Raw genomic sequence first — 20,025 nt, forward strand, 5'->3', positions numbered from 1 at the left:
TTGTCTGCTTCAGAACGTTCCACACTTGTCCTTTCTTTGTGTCTTTCCCCTTGAGCTTAAATGTCACTTCTGAAGAGAGGCCTTCACTAAGCTATCAAAACACATTGCCCTGCTATCCTTTACAATGAATGCTTCTTCCACTAGCAGCACTCTTTAGAATTTGGCAGGATGATTTTCAGTGTTCTTAACTTTTGTCGTAAAATTCATGAGACTTCATGTGTTTGAGCTGTTCATTATTGCATCTTTATGATTTCACTCTAATTCTGACACACAGCAAATGTTTGAGAAGTGTAAGGTGAGTAAACAACACTTTTTATAACTATATATATATATATATATATATATATATATATATATATGCCAATATATAATTCTGTTAGATTGCTATATATTATTAACAGAGTTTATTATTGGTATCTGGGTATGTTAAAAATTAGCTTGGCCTACACATAATGGCAACTTTCCTGAATTTGCCCCGGTTGAATACAGTTATGTAAATAAAAGTGTTCATCTTTGCATTAGTATGAAATTATTATTATTAATGATAAAAGAACTCTAGGGGCTCATAAGTTCATAGTTAATACCACTGACTGCAGAGGACCTAATCTGTTTTGAGTCTCAGCACCCACACGGCAGCTCACAACTGTCTGTAATAACTAGTTCCATGGTGTACCAGACATGCAGGTAGTGTACATACATGCATGCATACAAACACTCATACACATAAAATAGTAAAATTAAAAGCCCTTCAACAATAATACTTATTTATACAAAAACAATTTAAAAGAATTTGGAAAATATAAGGTATGAGAATGAAAATATAAAACTAGTAGTGATAATCAGTCAGAGAGAAGCCACATAAGTCATCTGCTTTTATAGTTTACAATGAATGCATAAACATACATTGTTTATTAAGACGAATCTACACACTGAGCTCGTGTTGTAGCTCAGTTCATAGAGTACTTGCCTAGCATGCTCCAAGCCCTTAGATCTACAGCATGGCATAAAAACAATGTAAAATTGAGTGTGATGGTGAATGCCCATTATCCCAGCACTTGGGGAGTAGAAGCAGAAGGATCAGAAGTTCAAGGTCATTCTCAGCTACATGATGAATTTAAGGCTAGAATACATGAGATATTACATTTTAAAAAACACATGGGGATGGGAAGTGGGCACTAAGTCCCATCCCAAGCCAAACTTCAGGGAGAAGAAAAATCAGTCTTACTCAGTTGAGTAACACTAGATATATCAACCATATTCCAGAATAGGCCTCATGCTCAGGAGCAAATGTACAACACATACTGGACTCCATCTTTCTCTTTTTCTTTCTCACGTGAGTGGGTATGAACACGTGTATGCATGCAGTTTTTTTTGTATAAAATTCTCAAAGAACAAAGAAATGCACTAAAAACAAATATTACTGCCACAAGCAAACAGAAGAGAGGGACATTCAGCAGAGGGGAGTGGAACCAGCAAGAGTGGCGGAGAAGAGAGGGGGAGCCTAGTGGGGAGCAAATATGAGCAAATGAGACAGAGTTGGAAACACGACCCAAGCCAGGCAGTTGAGTCCTCTCCCGGGCTTATTTGTGACTATTGCTGGTATCTGCTTGTGACTTCATCACTTGAAGAACACAGTGAGAGAAAATTGAGTCACCATTGGAAGAAATGTAGCCACAAGAAACAATGAAGAAAGAGGGTATCTTGAGAGCCTGTGTATCTTGACTGCATTTCTTTGCCCCCGCCTTGCTATAGTTCAAATGCACTGATAAATTGTCTCTTTGAGGCTAGGATGGTTGGGCTTTGGTACTTTGTTATTAAAAGTACCTTGAAAAATACAGACATCAGGGACCTTTACCCATAGCTCCCATGACAGTAAGATCTAGGCCTGGAAAATCTGTGGTTCATATACGTCTTTCAAGACGATTACTACAGGAGCAAAGTTTTATAAAGCTGGGCTATTTTGTGTAGGTCCTTTTCTGAAGGTCTTACACACTGAAAATCATTAAGAGCTACACAGTGTGCTGTGCTGTCTGGATTCTGAGAGGGATACTACTGATGGTGTTCTTTCCACCACCCAGTGTGTTTGAAGCTAGGGTCACACTGAGAATGAGTTGGTGTTAGAAAACACTCAGCCTGTTTTTTAGGGGGGTATTGTTTTGTTTTGTAATTATAAGATTTTTTTTCATCAAGCTTAGTATTTTATAGATGAAATGTAACTTGGCATCAGAAATAGAAAGCAGCCATTATGCCTCTATTCTTTAGATTTTTTTTATCACATTTTCACCACTTACTTTTATTTCTGCATTTTAAATACAAGCATCTCTTCTAATACTTTAAAAATATTTCTTATCTTTTGCTTATTTAATGGTATCTTCATTTATCCAATGTAATAGTGACTTTTAGGGTAATGATTAACTCTAGGTAGCTTAATTTCTCTGAGATTAACTATCATTCATGGGAGAAGTCTTTGAAGATGATCGTATTACATGTGATTCTTCTCCTTTGTCAAAGTTCCTGATGTTGACATCTGGTCATATCTACTCTCTGCAAACAAGCCTGTGTGTGTGTCATCTTAATGTGATAATATCTACTGGAGGAACTGTGGAGTACCCATATTCCATCCATCTCTGTGCAAGCAAATGTTCAGAGAGATGCAAGAATGGAGAAAAAGCATGGCCAGACTTCTTGGTAACTATTTGCTATTTCAACTACTCTCTGAGTCTAGTTACCCATGATAATTTTCTTGCAACAAACATATCCTGTCCCTTGATTTCTTGGACCATTTGTGTCCCATGTTCCTATCTTGGATTACTTTGTTACATGTTCAGGTGATTGATCACAGACTGTCAATCACTTCTCTAATGTTCTTCTTTTGACTTGGAGTTCTGCGTGTTGTTCTCCTGGGCATTGGCTTTACTCTACATGGACCTCTCTAAATCCTGTATATGATCTTCTGTTCCTCCCTGGATTTTGCTGAAGTTACAACCAATGATACAAGCATCTTTGTCTACTTGGCTCTGTGAGAACAGCTTCCCTTACTGTTTCCCTGGGTAGTTCTTGTTTCTTCCTAGCTTGTTCCATGTTTCTTTCCCTACTTCACACCTGCAGTTTCTTCTTTTTAATTTTCTAATTATTCCTGATGTCTTATGCTGCTGTCCTCTTATTAATCCATTTGTCTTTCTTACATACCTTAGTACAAAGAGAATGCAATAACAGATCAGGCACTCAGGCTAGCCTCCTTTTACACTGCATGACATTTGGTGGAATTTATGTGAGTGTGAACTTACAGGCACAGTCAGAAAGGAAGATAGCATTTCAGTTGAAGTTTTTCCCTGTCTGTATCCGTATTCACCTATATCCTCTATACATATCTTTTTATATTTTCATATTAATCATATCCATACATATGTGTGGGTATAAAGCACATTAAACTCATGAAATAAACAACTCAAAAACTCTAGGAAGTTCCTGAAGCTGACCAGATTCATTAGACCCCTACCTCCATACATGTGTATCCAGTCACCCATATTTTTTAAGTGATCCCAATAAACTCATTGGTTCACCGAGTTTGACTTTGGTAGTATCCGTACTTTGAATTGTCATCAATTCCCTACGGGTGAATAGATGTTTGTTTATGTCAGTCCAGAAACAGAATCACACAACAGGTATATAGTCCTTTGGTCTGTGTAAGTTCTTTCTAGGATATCTGGCAATTGATTAATTCACCTAAAGGTATAGATGGGCATATAATACAAACTATATATATATATATCACACACACACACATATATATCACACACACACATATATATCACACACACATATATATATATATATATCATACATATACATATATCATACACACACACACACACACACACGTAATTGCTTGATCTGGAAATATTACCAGTTGGCTAATGTTTGAAAACATATTCCCCAGTTGGCAGAGCCATATGGGGAAGTTGTGGGAACCTTTAGAAGACAGGGCCTAACTGCTAGAAGTAGGTCACTAAGAAGGGGCCTTTGAAGTTATACCTGGCCTCTGATTCCTGCCTTGCTCTTTCTGTTCCCTGGTCTATCATGATGTGAACAACTTCTAACTCAGACTCCTGACACCATGAACTAAACTACTGTTCCCTGTCTTCTTCACCTGATGAACTGAAACTTTCTGAAAACTTGACACAAAATATATCTCTTAAATTGTCTATGTTAAGTATTTGGTCAGAGTGACATAAAACTACTAGTATAACATAATGTAATATAAAGCATGTTGTAATACAATAATTATACCTATCATATATAATACTGTTAAGGGTAGGAGAGAAGAGAATAAATAAGAGAAGGTAGAGATATATGATAGATAGATAAATAAATAAATAGATAGATAGATGATAGATGGATATGTAGGAGTTGAGAAATTAGGTCATATGAAGGATCCTGGGATATCCAATAGCTTTAGCCAGCAAGGTGGGAGACACAGTAAAACCAATGATATATATTTTAATCCAAGCCTGAGTCTAAAGACAGCAGAGGAGCAGGACCATTGTCCTGGGGAGCAGATAGGCAAAGACACTGAATTCTCACTTAGTCTCTTGATTCAGGCCTTACAAAAATTACATGAGATCATCAGAATCAAGAATGACATTTCTTTACTCAGTCTACTGATCCAAACACTAGTGTCATAGAGAATCACTCTCACAGAGACATCCAGATGATGTTTAATCAAAGGCCTGGTTATTTGTCGCTCTATAAAATTAGCCACTACATATATCTAAATGAAATGACTTCAAGTACTCATCATATCTTATGGGTACCAAGTCCTCAGGGTTCACCATCCCTTGGCCTCATAGGGATGTTTCTGTTCCCAACATGCTCCTCACTTTTCTCCCACACTCTATTTCTTTTCTTTTTTTTTTGCTTTTTGGTTTGATCCAGATAGGTGAATTTTCACAAGAGAATAGTCTTGTATCTGAGTAAAGCTACACAGATGATGTGTGTGCTTGCTGAATCAGGTAAAAGCTACAGCACATAGCTATATTCCTGATGGTATATTCACTTCCTCACTTGCTATTTTTCTCCCATCCTCTTTCCCTTCTATGCTAAAGACCCATCTTTCTGTTTATTTAGTAAGGACATCACTTTAGCTGTTTTTTGCTTTGTTTTGTTTTCAGTGGAAAGATGGGCTCTCACCATTTAGCCCCAGGTGACCTTGATGTCACTATATATCCCAGGCTCATCTTGAATGTTCAATCCCCTTGCCTCAGCTCCCAACTGCCAGGATTTACAAGTGTGTCGCACTTCGCTCCAACTTGACTAATTCCTTATTGTATCAGTCTTCTAAATTGTTAGCTTACAGATCTGCTTTCCCCACACAAAGATGGCTCACTCCTGTAAGACTATTAAAATGGTAATTTCTTCACCCTGCCTTTTTTATCCATGCAGTAATCATTTATATATTTATTTATTCATTCATCTGAAAGGAGCAGCACATAGAATCTGATAAATGTAGTGAGACCCTCCCCCTGTTGAAGGATGCATTATGATAGTACTTAAGCAATGATAATCAAGAAGTTGTACTATGATTTAGCTTTTTTAAAAAAAATTGCATTAGCAGAAAAGGTTTAGAATGAGGAAGGAATCCATGGGCTCAGAACTTCAGACATTCTAGGAACTGTAATGGCTAAAAAGTAAACTAAAATATTGATGGATAAGATAAGCCACACATTTGTTGAGGCCACTATTTAAATCAGTAAACAATCCATTTCTAAAGGAGCAGGGTACAAAGATAAAGTTGGGATGCCAGGATTTAGCATGGATGGGCAGTGGACCTTATAGAAATGATGCCATTTAAGCAGAATCTCAGAGGATAGGTTATCTAAGAAGGCTAATGAAGCATTTCCATATGCTTGGAAATTCCCTGATGGAGGCGGTCAGTGTGATGAAGATTTACTATTTTCATAGAGTCGTCTTTACATGTCAGAATTTGGTGCATCCCAAATTAAACTCTTACCTTTCTCTCGGGTTTTCTTTTCCTGCAACACACAATGGAAAACAATGACACTTTCCTAGTTGTTGAAGGCAAAAGCTGTACATCATCTTTGTACTTCCCACATGAAAACACAAGATAGTTATTGATTTTACCATTTTAAGTTACTTTCAGATACTTAACTAGTCCATGCTTCTTGTTACCTTTAAGCAATTGTTTCTTTGTCTGGAGCATGACTCCTTTCTTACAGATCACTCATGCATGCCTGACTAACTCATACTCATTCTTAAACCCTCAGTGTAGACATTACTTGTGCCAGGAAGCATTGTATAAAGACTACATCCAATATAGATGCTCTCCTTGGGGCCTCTCAGAATATGCCAGTGAGCTTTTATGATTGTCTTTTCTAATTGTATGATAGTATATTTATCACCTCTAAACGTTTCTAAGCACCATGGGGACAGGATCTCTGTTTTTAACTCTAACTACTTTTGCAGTGAATAAGACAATGATTAGCATGAAGTAGGTATTTGACAGGTTCCTGCAAAATGAATGAGTATATGGATAATTGAAATTTCACAGACAGAAGGTTCCAGTAATAGTAAAAGCTATGGTGTGGATATGAATCTGTGTGGCAAAACAGAATAGGAGCTGAAAGTCACCAGGACTGAGAAGAAGAATTTGTCTACATTGTAGGTGTTTGGTGCAACTTAAGGGCAGGGCAATGGGCGTGAGGTGACTATAAAGACACCTAACCACAAACCAACATCTTCAGTAAACATGGTAAAGAAACCAGAAAGTCAACAGGTCTTTCTATAGATGTAACCAACCATCTTATTAAATAAGAAACACAGAACCAATGTAAAGAAGAAAGCCAAGAGATCAGAGCTAAGAGCCTTACCTGTCTGCTGCAGCTAGCCTCTTCAGCCAAGAGACCTACTTCCTGTGTTTTTGTCTTTATATAGACTTTCTGTTCTGCCTTCTCATTGGTTGTAAACCCAACCACATGACTGCCTCGTCACTGCCTGTCTGTACAGACCACCAGGTCTTCTATGGTTGGTATTGAGATTAAAGGTGTGTGTCTCCAGTGCTGGCTGTATCCTTGAACACACAGAGATCTACCTAGCTCTGCCTACCAAGTGCTGGGATTAAAGGTGTGCACCACCACCGCCCAGCTTTTGCTATGGCTCTAATAGTTCTGACCCCCAGGCAACTTTATTTATTAACATACAAATCACATTTTAGTACAAATAAAATATCACTATAGTCACCCACAGGAAAAGCCACAGTCAGATTTAGAAATGTCAAAGAAGGAAAAAGTTTTATATAGTCATAAGTATTTCATAGGGAAGTATAGCATGAATCTTAAAAGGTCTTACTAATGAAAATAAACATGGTGCCAGGTACTGGGGTGAACGCTGAATGATCAGAGAAACAGAACAAGTCACAGCCGCCTCACCTTGCCAGTTCCTCAGCTGATCCTGTTTCCTCAGACCTCTGTGTCCTCATCCGGAATGAATCTCAGCTGAACTGCGGCTAAAAGCCTAAAAGCTTAGCCAGGCTAGTTCCTGGTCCTCATGCCTTATATACCTTTCTGCTTTCTGCCATCACTTCCTGGGATTAAAGGCGTGAGTCACCATGCCTGGATGTTTCCAGTGTGTCTTTAAACTCACAGAGATCCGGATGGATCTCTGCCTCCCAAGTGATAGGATTAAAGGCTGTGTGTGCCACCATTTTCTGGCCTCTATATCTAGTGACTGTTTCGTTCTCTGACCCCAGATAAGTTTATTAGGGTGCACAATATTTTGGGGAACACAATATCACCACAGAGAAGCAAGGTTGTTATACATTTAACATCTTGGTAATAATTAGTATTTTGAATATAGGTGACCCAAACCTCATGATATAAACACACTATTATTAAGATCATCAATAAAAGCGTGTTGTTCTGGCCACTGATGCCAGGACCATGTTTTAACTGCTGTCTGACACGTTAGTAGATTTAGAAGAGCCCAGGGACATTCCTGGTAGCTCTGAGGTGTGCCTACTCTTACATCATGTAGTTACCTTCCCCACGACACACTCTTGTCTATAAGTTTCTAACACATTGTACCTTTTCCATTCTTACATTGCTCTGAGTCATTTCCCTTCTCTTGATATCATGTACCTTCAGTAGCTGATTCTCCTCACTTGCACTGGGATTTTCTGAACCAATTTTATGACAGGAATGTTTCATTTTGTTCATAAATCTCTCAGATTTTCTTCAAGCCACATCTCTGACATTCACTTGCTTTTATGAATATCAGTTTTAAGGTTGGTAAAAACACCCCGTGAATATCTTCCGTTATTTGTTATTTCCTTAAAGTCTTTCATTTTCAAGTTCAGATGTAATCCTGTCACCCCGTTTACCCAGATTGCCAGTCTATTGTAATGCCTTTTAAAATAGTCATGATGCCTGTTGTGACCAGTGTCTGCTCTCCAGAGAGGAAAACCTATGTTTGTAACCTTATCTTTTGAAGTATCATCTCTTATTGGCTAACTCTTTTTCTATTCACGCTATGACATAACTCAGTATTTCCGATGTTCCATGTGTAGCATGAATCCACTCCTGATGAACGACATAGTCCAAGGGATTTGCCTTGTAACACATGCCCCTAAGAGTCGTTCCAAGTGGAATCAATAACGAGCATTTTTACCAGGTAGTGTCCTGCTGGGGACGGTGCTTCCCTTCAGTCCATCACAGTGATCTTTATATTATCCTGACCTATCTTTCTCTGCTGGAAGTTTCCTTTTCTTCCTCTACCCTTTGTCTCACGGCAGGTGGAAGAGGCATGGTGGAGAAGGCTGTCATATTTGTGTCTTTTCTTCTGTCATTCTCTTGCTCACCTCTGTGTTTCTTCTCACTCACTTTCCCCATGTTAGCTGGTCAGCTTTTTAAGTCCTTGTTTGTGGCTGGGATCTGAGAACGATCCTTTTCAGATAGTCCCTCTGTCAGTGAGACAGACTTCTTGAGAAAGACTGGACAGATGTGGGACAGCACTTAGGTTCCAGACTGTCACCCTCTCTCCCATGCTGCTTCTCCAAGGTCTGAGCAGAACCCACACTGTCATCCTCACCCTGTATTTCTCATTTGATTTGGTATATTGAGTTTAATCATAGTTGAGGGAAATATCCTTTCCCTCGGGAACTCACGAAGTCACTTTTCCTTTCTTATTTTTTTCTTCCTTTCTTTGCATTTTTATTTACTTATTTTTTTTTGCCAGTTTGAGGCTTGCTTAGTGAACCCTCATGAATAAAATGGCACCATTTAAATAAGTAATAAGTGAACATCATATAGCATTGGTGGTTGATGCTATTTAAAGTAGTGCTTCTGTATAGAACAGCAGATTCTCATCTGGAAAGTTATGTTTTTTGACCTTAGAGGGCAGCTTCAGTGGGAAGCATGAGAGAGGAAAAGGAAATGAAATTAGCTCTAGTTTCCCACATAACTGACAGGCAACAGATTTCACAGATAGATACATTGACGTCTGAGTAGGAAGTCTCCTCACACCATCAAACGGGAACACTGGTAATATAAAGCCTGGCCTGGAGCCTCTTTCTCCTGTGGGTGTTGCTGAAAGGCTCCAGTTGAAAAGAAAATATAGAAATTGTGGGTTGGTGATTTTTTTTTTTTAGGCAGGTAGTTTTTTTTTTTTTCCATTAGTACTAACTAAGATACTGCAATTCTGACTTTCCTGCTGTCTTAGTGTTTTTATTGCTGTGAAGAGACAACGTGACCATGGAAACTTTTATAAAGAAAATATTTAATTGGGGTGGCTCGCTTACTGTTTCAGAGGTTCAGTCCATTGTCATCATGGCAGCGTGCAGGCAGACTTGGTACTGGAAGTAGCTGAGAGTCCTACATCTTGCAGGCAAGAGGATGTCAACTGACACACTTGGTAGTAGCCTGAGCATAGAAATATCAAAGCCCGCCTCCTACACTTCCTCCAACAAGGCATACCCACTCCAACAAAGTCAATATCCTAATAGTGCCACTCTCTATGAGATTATGGTGCCCAATTACATTTAAACTACAATACCTGTTTATTCAGGCACATAATTATGAGGAGTCCCACAGCACTTCTCAGCCATCTTGCCTTCTTGGAAACTCATCTACAAGAAACAATGAACTGGCATCCAGGTTTCTGAACTGCTTTGATGCTTCTTTGTGATATGAGAAATAGACATAGGGAAAAGTTGGAGGACAACTTCTTCACCTCTAGATAAATTCCCATAGAGCATACAGCAAGCCTGTGGCTACCACTGACTCCAGAGTCATGAAGAGGGCATCTGGTGGCCTCTTATATTCTCACAGTAGGATGTTTTGTCTCTCTCTGCTTTTTATAATCCATTAGGTAGTTAAGGGGACCACTTTTAGACTATTTAAGTAGTGAAAAATGATACAAAACCCAGTTGTATGTCTAGCCAGAGGCTACAATATATACAAGAAATGAATATTTTATAACAGTCAGCGTGGTATTTTGCTGTCAGTGTGCACTGCCTCTAGCCACTGTCCTGGTCTGAAGTCTTATTCTGTTCAAAAAGAAGAAACAACATTTAACAAATTCTAAGCATGTAGTTTGTCTTCAGCCACTGAGCTGATGCATTATCTAATCTGTACACACAGAGTTCTGACTTCATTGTGTTCTGCTAGAATCACATTCCAGGGCTTCATGGTCGATATTATGCAATGTCACTTTGCCAGTTTGTGCACTGCCAATTTTCTGGAGCAAGCTTAATTATGCAAATGTATCTGATAATAGATTATTCACTTTAGTCATGCACAACTATTTATTTTTTATGCATGGCCCTAGTGACTTCAACAAACTCAGTAACAGTTAATTTCACATCCACCAAGGAGACATGGGAGAGGACATAATTCTAAAGCAGGTCAACTGCTCTGAGGGGCAGCAAGCTACTTCATGGGAAGTCACATCTGAGGCAAGGCCAACTATTTCTAGGGAGCATGCCAGCTGTAATTGCCTATCAGCTGTTTTCAGACTTGAAAGCCATTTCATGGGGTGGAGGAACCATGCCATGGAGAGTCGGATAGGATACTGTTGGAAATGATGGTTTGGAGGTAGATAGGAAAGAAGCTTGCTTACTTACTTCCTCTGACTCCTAAACTGTAACATTTTTCTATTTGTGCCTCTTCTGGCTTTAGGGATAATAAAAATATGCCTGTAAGGAAAACTGTAGAGACAAGTTGAAAGAGATATTCTAGAGTATTTTGTTCTTCTCTGAATACACTTAGTGGAAAATGATGCTATTAATCAGATATGGGAAGGCAAGAGCCTCAGAATTTTCCCTTTGTCTTCATGGACAGTGCTCTTATTGAGATTTTGACAATTATAACTAGATTTCACTCTGGACTAACAACTATAGTTATTAGGTCACATGTTTTTCACACGTCTTCACTGAATACTTGCATTCAAATTTTACCTCTAGAATAATTACATCTTTTTATAGAATCAACCACATTACTTACAATGTGACTGGTTTGACTTTGTGGGATTCTTCATTTAATTCACAACTCCCCATCTATGAAGGTGAAGAACATGGCTATACTTCACAGTGACATATAGCCTATACTTAACTCCATGCTTGGAAAATGATAGGCACACAATGACTATTTTGGGGGGATATTAATGAATGAATAAGAAGTTGTAATGGGAGGTCAGGCTTTGCTTTGGTGCTCAGTATCTCACTGAATAGGAAAGGATTCATCCTACTTCAGTAATATACAATTGTATCTAATTATAGAAGACAACAGTATGTTTTCTAGTGGAGACTGATGTCAAACTGATTGGCAGACAGTGGGCAATGGTGGCTAGAGTAATTGCTGAAGAACTTAGTCTCGGTCTTTCTCATGCTGACTCACTCTGGTTCCCTACTCCTCTTCTTCACTTATCTCTAGCAAAGAGATGTGAATAGAGTTTTTTTTTTAAGACTAGTATCATAGGTACTTCCTAAAAAAATCCTCCTTTCTTATGAAGTTATTGAGAGGGGGCTTTAGATTTTGCACTACTAACAGCCATCTTATCTGCCATCTTGGGGAAGAATCTGATGGTAAAGTCATTCTGAGTTAGTAGAAAGTCAGAGTTTCAGGACCCCTAGTCTGGCATCTATTTTGCTTTCATTGATTTCCATGGTGTTCAGCCCAATTAAGCTGCCACTAGAATAGCAGAATTACACCCCAACCCACCCATTGCCTGCCACTCAATTAGATCTGGCTAAGTTAGTAATTTAGGTGTATTTGTTTTTTAGGGAGATCTCCAAAAGTCTGGGCAAATGACAATATGTCCTTGCCAGGCAGTGGTGGCGCATTCCTTTAATCCCAGCACTCAGGAAGCAGAGACAGGTGGATTTCTGTGAGTTTGAAGCCAGCCTGGTCTACAGAGCAAGTTCGTTCAACTTTAAGAAACATTTTGCCAACATTCCTGATGTTGATGATTAAGTAGTAGATAGTACAAAAATATTACAGAGCAGTAAAGGAATTATATTGAGCAAGAATCCTGATCCCAGGAAAATTGTTCTATATTTTTCTACCCTGTGGGCTTTACCACAGCTACAATTATACCAGCAATAAGTAGATACAGCTTTGTTATACTAAGAAGAGTCACCTCAGGCTTATCCAGAGAGGCCAATGGCTTGTAGCTGGTCTAACAGAATGGAGATATTTCACAATATCTTATAGCTTTCAATCCGATTATCGGACTATCAAAACAATGGACTCCAAAGAAATGGAGCTTTCTCCAGAAATCTCATCCCAGTAGAAGAAAAAGGTGCCAGTCAGAGGGGAAACTTGTCTTTCTAAAAGAGATTTTATACAACTATAACAACTTCTTAGCCCACCTTGCAGGATGAGACTGAATCCCAAGCAATGATGGATCAGTGGTAGGCAGGATTATACCCTGACTGTGCCTGTTTACGTCTGCCTATCCTTGACCCTTTGTTTAAACTTTAATCTTACTTCAGACTTAGGAGAGTCACTAGATCTCTTTTCCCCCTTACTAATGTGACCACAATGACTATACATCTTTTTTTTCTTTTTTAGCTTTCCACTATTAATTTGGATCTTTTAATTGACTTAGTGTGGATGAGTGGCTGAACCTAGCTTGGGATACAGCTATGATCTCCAACTTTGTTATCAATGTCTATGCTTAGGCAACAAAAGTCAGGAAAATAAGCTTGTCTAAGGACTTCTTTATGGACTAGGGATGTAGAGTCTTGACCTTCTGGTTCACCAATACACAGCATATGATGACCACCAGAGGTAGCTGGTCTTCTGTGCTTCCTGTGCTTTCCAAATGGGAGTTTTAGTGCAGATATGGTGTGCTCTCCAATAATTTTATGTTGGTCATATTGGGATGGTTAAACTTATTACTTAGCAAGATATGATAAAACTTCAGATTAGACATAAAAATCATGTGGTGCATTCATTATGTTTGGAAAGGGTGTATGTTTCTTATTGTGTGCAGATCCTGGCACTTCATAAGTGCATAGCCTAATTTAGTGTCCAGACAGGATACTTTGAATCAGTTAGGAAGTTAAGGCTGGGATGTAGTAGCCATGTGTTGTTGTAGAGCTTAACTATTCTCTGCTGTTTGTGACATGCTCTTTCCTCCCACCCATTTACCACTCCCCACAGATGCCATGCTGGCTTTAGGAATGACTTGCTATAAATAGTTAAGATTGTTTTCTGGAAGTTGGCATATTTCTGGGGAAAAGACTAGATGCTAGGGAAGGTAGAATGTAGCTTTTCCTGCATCCAACTTTTCCTCTGTAAGGTAAGGAAAACCTGGATCCTGAATTACTCATTTAATTTCAATTGTATCCCAGTATTGTATCTACCTTCTTGGGTTGGTAAATTCTCTGCTCTCTTTAATATAATTTGGATTTTTATTGTGTTCAACTAAGAAAGTTGTGACCTTACCACCTCAAAAGTCCTGCACTGACCCCTACAGCCTATTTTGTTCCCTTCTTACCACTGGCCACATTGTATACTATGGTTTGATAGCATCTATTGCTCTCTGGAACTAACTTTATATGTCTAACTTTATGTTTTTATTGTTTATTTGCTTCTCTCATCCAGCATTCTACTAAAATGTATGCTCTACATGACCAGAGGTTTTGTGTTTGAATCATTAATTTCCCTAAACCCTGGAAGAGAATTCTGCATATAACAAGTGCCTCTTACTAAAGCCCTACTTATGGACTGACTCGCTCACATGGGCATAAAGACTAAGAAATGTCAAAAGTAAAAGATCCTCGTGAGGAAGACTGCAGCTACTTACAAAGTTGATTCTCTGCTGTGGATATCGCTCTGTATAAATAAACACTGATTGGCCAATAGCCAGACAGAAAGTATAGGTGGGACTAACAGATAGGAGAATTGAGGAAACAGGAAGGGAAGGAGGAGATTGCCTGGAGCTTGCGCCAGGACAAGGAAGATGTAAGGTACCGATAATCCACGAGCCACATGGTAAAGTATTGATTAATAAAAATGGGCTGAATATAAGAATAAGAGCTAGACAATGATAAGCCTGAGCTAATGGCCAAGCAGTTTAAATAATGTAAGAGTTTATATGTTTACTTTATAAGTGGGCTCTGGGACTGGTGAGACTTGGCGGGAGCTGGAGAGAAATTCTCCAGCTACAATTCTCCAAGTAGTTCTCTCACTTCACTGACATATGTCACATTCCCCCCTTTCCTTCCTTCAATTTCAGTCCTCATTCACATTTCTAGAATGACACTGTTGTCAGAACACGCAGATTCACTAACCTTATTGAATAATCTGCCTGCATTTTAAAATTAGGAGCCTTAACTTGGTAAAGGAAACTGGATTTATTTATGGTTTTGCCATTCTAGGAGGAGGAAGATGCCTAATTTCTTTTATACAACGGTGCTACAAGTTTATAAAAAGATGAAACAAAGGCTAAGTAGTGCACATATGTTGAATTAAACTCTCAGAACTGTGTGAAATCATTTCCTGAAAGGCAAGCTGCACCTCCCATCCCATGGCCAGTACCAGGGACTCAGGCTTTCTCTCCCGCCATCATAAGATTCTTAGTGAAATTCTAACTCTTTGGTGTCTATTGTTTCAATAGTTTGAACATGGAAGAGATGTTCCCATGGGTCTCTAGAACATCTATCTCTTCTGTTGAGGTTGTGAACGTTTCCTCCCGCTTATTTTCAGGCCCCAATCTTGAGGGATTTGAAGTGATTTGCTCGACATGTATAAAAATTACTGAAATAAATCTTATAAACAGAATACAATTGACAGGTTAGAAGCTATTCAGTTAGTGTCAGCTAAGTTTACATAAGAAATATTGCTTAGGGATGGCTCAGTGGCTGAAGAGCTTGACAGGCAAGTGTGAAGACTGGAGTTCAGGTCACTCACTTAAATACCAGGTAGGAATTGTGGCCCACCTATAATTCTGGTCAAAGAAGGTGAAGACAGGGAATTCCTCAGCAAAAGCTAGCAAACAAGACTAGACATATCAGAGAGTTCTGGGTCTGATTATGAGATCCACCCTCAAATGAATAAGTTCTTGGGCTTCCACATGCATGCTCCCACCTGCATGTACACTTACCCATGTAACAAGAGCCTCAATGGTGTGTGTGTGTGTGTGTGTGTGTGTGTGTGTGTGTGTGTGTGTGTGTGTGTAAAGGGGTTCTATGGGAAAACAGACTCACTAATACAGGATAAGATACATCCAGTTGCAGAGTTCTTGGAAAGCTAGGGACCAATCACATGCTGCTTCACAATGCCTGATCTTGTCTTCACCACCTAAGAGACCTTGCCCCCCTTTCTCCTCCCCTTTAAGTGGTCACATAGGCAGATAAGAAGCACCACCTCTATCAGGCCAAATAGCCCAAGGTCATGGGTGTAGAGAATTCATACTATATACCCATACACATGTGCCCATATGCATGCAATCATGTATATACACACATGCACACAACAAAAAAAGAAAAGGAAATTCACAATCCCTTGGCTTTGGTTACTTTTAGAGGAGAGGGTACAGGTGACAAAATTTTTGTTATTAGCTTTGAGATAGAGTCTTGCTACCTCAAACTGTCAATCCTCCTGCTTTGGCCTTTCAAGTGCTGGGATTACAGGCTCGTGCCAGTACTTCAAGAATGACTTTTATTTGATTCTGACAACTTCTTGTTGTTCAATAGCTTCCCTGGCTCTGAACAATTTTCTCCAAAGACATTCCTCATTAACCATCTTGTGGTTTGGTTTCATTTGTTTTGTCCCTCGCTGCCAGGAAGAACTCTGTTCCTCTTGGGCTAATCTGATCCCACGCCATGGAGGAAGTGACAGAGGCCTGGCAGTCAATGCTAATAAACCCTCTTTCCTCCAGTCTGGGTAACTGAGGACTAGGAGAGGCTTTTAAGGATGGACTCTAGAGGCCTGAGGGATGGTTCAGCAGTGAAGAGAGCTTACTGCTCTTCCAGAGGACCCCAGTCCAGTTCCAGTACCCATGTCAGTGAGCCTCACAACTGTCTTCAACTCCAACTCCTGTGATCTGATTCCATCTTAGGGCCCCATAGGAACCTGCACTCATGTGCACATATCTAGCCCTAAAGACACATATGTATGCCCAATTAAAACTTTTTAAATTAAATCCAAAAAAAAAAAACAAAACAAAACCCAGACTCTGGGAAAGCTTAGCCTAAATTAATTCTTTCTGTTCTCTGAATAATACCCTAGCATATCAAAAATAATAATCCACTGCTTAGGTTACTTTGCAGCATAACAACAGACAGCAGCTACAAAGTTTTATGATGAAAATATAAAAGTACAACCAATAAGAGCAAATATTTTAACACTAGTTTGATCAAAAGTACTCGCTACAGTCTTTTTCTGTGAATTTGTTTATCACTGTTTAGAGATGGATCAGAAGTGGGATGACAATGACTTAGAAGAGCCATTGTTAGGATTCTGCAAAAAGTCTGACAATTGACAACAGTCAAAGTTATTTCAGTTGAATGCAGCATAATAATTATGATTAATCACACCATGTCAACATTATGTCAGGTCTCTTGAGATATGCTAGTATTTTCTCACTAATACATTTGAATTTTGGTTTAAATTTTTAAAAATGACAAAATTTGATGATAATTGGTTATATTTATACATGCATCACCACTTAATATTGTCTATTAAGCACAAATGGAAGAAAAATTCTCTAAATAATTATAGTCTATACCTGATACATGTACTCTTAGGTGACTAATGTTCATATTTTCAATTATTAGGAGATATTTTTTGGAGTGCATAGTGTTTGACACATCTTTGCTTGGAGAGAACAGTCATGGTACAATTAAAAATGTGAAAACTTGGAAAATTGCTCTGGAGGATACTGTCTTGGCAAAGTGTTGTTATAAGCCCTACATTTTAGAAGGTTTTCATATGAAGGAACCTGCAATAATCAGTATCACAACCACACAAAAGCCACACACACACACACACACACACACACACACACACGCACACACAAACACATACACAGATCATCTACTTTTTATACAAAATTAGAATCTTTGATTTTTAAGATGGTAAGTCTGCCATGTTGACATACAAAACTTTTTGACCTGTTAGAATTGGAGGTAGCAGTGCTCATGACCAAAAATGGATTCATTTTCTGATGTACAGATGTATCTTGTATGTGCAATAACAATCCATTTACTTGGTCAAGGCAAATGTATAAAGATCAAGTTTTAGGTAGCAGGACTGCTCAAATGCCATGTTTTTCATTGGAATAGCATTGATTAAAAATAACCAAGGTGAACTTTTTCTTTTGCTATTTTACATATTGGCAATCCAGTTATATTGTATGAAAAGAGTACTCATTGATTACCTTGCAAATATAACATTTACATACCTCTAGCTCTCTACATGTTTGCATAATATTTAGATAAGACCCCAACATACAGCTCCACATATTCCTAGTCATAGATACATATGATATTAAATGACTAGAATTACTTTAAATAATAGTTTATAAGATGGTTGCTAAAGGCTTTAACACAAGGAAATAAGTAAATGCAACTTGACTTTGTTAAGACTAGGTTTTCTTCTTTCTTATTTAATTAAAATATAATTTCATCATTTCCCCACTCCCTTTCCTTTTTCCAACCACCTCCACATTCCTCTCCCACATCCCTCCCTCCCTTTCAAATTCACGGCTTCTTATTCTTTATTATTGGTGTGTGTGTGTGTGTGTGTGTGTGTGTGTGTGTGTGTGTGTGTGTGTTGTGTGTGAGAGAGAGAGAGAGAGAGAGAGAGAGAGCGAGCGAGCGAGAGAGAGAGAGAGAATATATACAAATGCAACCTACTGAGTCTGGTTAGGGATTTGTCACTTAGGATTAGATAGCTATTTAGGGGCTTGATCTCTGGGAAAGACTAATTCTCTCTCTTACAATTACAAATAATTACAAAATTTGTAATTTTCTCCATCCACATTGACATGTCAACCAGTGTTCTTGTTCAGGTTTCAGCCACATTGTTGCAATTTTCTGGGTGTAGCTTCCCTGAGACTCAGTTTTTAAGCAGTTTAAAGTTTGATAAAGTCAGCAGAAACATAAGCAATTATCTTACTAAAACATAAAATCTTGTTCTGTAAGCCAATTTATTTTGTAAATATTACTAAGAGCATTATTTTTAAGGAAGCATTTTGCTTCTAGTTTTATATGAGGACATTAAAATTTGACCTTAGGGAATCCTTTAGATAAATTCACATTTTAAAACATCTTTTATAATATTTAAAATACTTACCACCTAGTGATTCATATATATCACCGGAGTGACAGCCCTACTTAACAAAGCTATAAAATGCCCATTAAAGGATTTAAATCTAAACAGAAATTTTAATGAGCCATGATTCTGCTATAAGCCTGAAAAAAATAATAGGAAACATAAGACATTAGACATTTTAAAGTTAATATTTTGTAAATGTTATTAAAAACAATTCTGTATTCTACGAAAGTCTAACTATTTGGATACAAAATACCTTATAAACAATAATTTGGTTATGGTCGATCTAATATCATAGAAATCTTCTCTTACTAAATTTACTTTTTATAAGCATCATGTAAATTTATATCTAAATCCATAAAAAATTATGCCTGACACTTATATAATCATTGCATGTCACATCACTATCAGAAGCTACACCCATAATGTCTCAGCAATATGGCTACCGAAATGTGAGCTGAACAAGCCTGACACCAATGGACACACTAAAGCAGATGGGGAAAAGCCCAGGAGGCCTCAGCCCTACAACTGAGGAAAGCTGGGAGTGGGGGAGGTGGTCCTCCCCAGGGAAGAGCATTTCATTGTTTGTGACCAGTGCCAAATGATTAGCCCTGAAAACATATATAGAAGCCACATTTTATATGGACTGGACAGGTTGTATTTAGGAATATATATGTGTGTGTGTGTGTGTGTGTGTGTGTGTGGTATTTATATATATATTTATATAAAATATATCTATATATAAAAATATAAATGTGTGTTCACATATACATACATATATACAATAACAACTAGTGAAAAAAGAGGCCATGAATTTATTTGAAAAATGGTGAAGAGGAGTATGTGGGAAGGTTTGAAGAGAGGACAGGGATGGGAGAAACTTTGTAATTATATTATAATCTCAAAAATAAGAAAAAACAATAAAATAATTTCTACAAAAATAAAAGTATATATCTGAAAATCATAAAACTGGACAGAAATTCTAAAGACATTTTCATATTGTATATGTTAGAAACTTGTTTATATAGCATTCATTACATTACACATATAACAAATATTTTCTAGGTCAGGCATGGGGGTGCACACATTTAATTTCAGCACTCAGGAGACAGAGACAGACAGATCTCTGTGAGTTTGAGGCCAACTGGATTTACATAGCGAGTTCCAGGATAGCAGGGCTAATGGAGAGACCCTGTCTCAAAAGACAAGAAAACCCTATTATTTCCTGTCA

Source organism: Peromyscus leucopus, chromosome 1 (assembly GCF_004664715.2).
Source record: "Peromyscus leucopus breed LL Stock chromosome 1, UCI_PerLeu_2.1, whole genome shotgun sequence".
Taxonomy (NCBI): domain Eukaryota; kingdom Metazoa; phylum Chordata; class Mammalia; order Rodentia; family Cricetidae; genus Peromyscus; species Peromyscus leucopus.